The 1276-nt window shown below is 35.8% G+C and overlaps 1 pseudogene; it reads right to left on the bottom strand.

Annotated features, from left to right (window-relative positions):
• Positions 1-455: 455 nt before the first annotated feature.
• LOC131832881 (U6 spliceosomal RNA) lies at positions 456-550 on the bottom strand (annotated as a pseudogene).
• Between the last annotated feature and the right edge of the window lie 726 nt (positions 551-1276).

The raw sequence follows: 1276 nt of genomic DNA, 5'->3' as shown, positions 1-1276 counted from the left end.
AGCCTATTAAAAATACCCTCTTGGACCCCACAACAGACTTGCCTGTTTGCCTCTTATCAGGATACCTATGTATTATTCCCATGCACGGTATAGTTTGAAAAACTATGGTCTGAGAACTACTCAGATGAAAGAACAAATAAGCAACAAACTCTGTAAAATATCCTGGAATTTCCCATTTTAAAATTATCAATATATTTATGGCATGCCTGGGTGACTGATTGACTGTCTGACTCTTGATTTCAGCTCAGGCCATGATCTCATGGTAGTATGATCAAGACCTGCACTGGGCTCCCCGCTCAGCAGGGGACCCTGCTGATATTATTTCTGTCTGCCCCCCCCACCCCCTGCCACCCACGATCTCTCTTTCTCTCTCAAATAAATAATCTTTAAAAAATTATCAATATATTTAGAAATAATCATTACCAAAACCTTCAGCCTTTTAAAGGAAGCCTGATGTTACATGCAGACCTCTCACGAATTTGCGTGTCATCCTTGCGCAGAGGCCATGCTAATCTTCTCTGAAAAATATGGAACGCTTCACGACATGCAGACCTCTCAAATCTTGGTTGTCTGTATGCCATTTCTGCTGCTGTTAAAACCCTCTGTAGCAGGACTGTACAGCAGTGGTAGACAAACTGGCCTGTAGGCCAAATCCACTCATAGACTATTTTTATATGATCTGTGAACTAAGAAAGGTTAGTATTCTCAGTGATTAGAGGGAAAAAAAAAGGTTAAAAAAAAAAAAAAGAAGAAGAAGCAGAATATTCCATATCACATAAAATTATACAAATTCAAATTTTAGAGTCTATAAACAAGAGTTTAGACAATTATTATCTATGGCCACAACAACAGACTTGAGTAGTTACAACAGAGACCTTTGGACCTTTGGACCTTTAAGGAAAAAAAAAATTGTAGACCCTTGCTCTACAGTATAGATTTTGCATAGGTGTGACATGTGATAATACTGATAATCATGAAGCCACTTTGCTAAATAAAATTATTTAATGTCTTTAGAACTTTGAATACCCAGAATAGGGGAATAGAGAAATACACAAATCAGAAATTATTTTTATTTTGTTTTGAGATCAGCAAATGAAAAGTTTCATATCATAAATTAACATCTATAATATATCATCATATTGTTAAATTCTTAGATTACTGTACAAGGACTTTAGAATAAAGTTTAAGTCTATGGTCTCAGCTTAGGAGGAAGGTATGCTATGAAGGCTTCTGGAAATAAAACTGATTTCATGTTTACCTTTGTTTCTCAAATTAG

The sequence above is a fragment of the Mustela lutreola genome, chromosome 5, assembly GCF_030435805.1.
Source record: "Mustela lutreola isolate mMusLut2 chromosome 5, mMusLut2.pri, whole genome shotgun sequence".
NCBI classification, from domain to species: domain Eukaryota; kingdom Metazoa; phylum Chordata; class Mammalia; order Carnivora; family Mustelidae; genus Mustela; species Mustela lutreola.
This window is presented reverse-complemented; position numbering and strand designations above follow the sequence as displayed.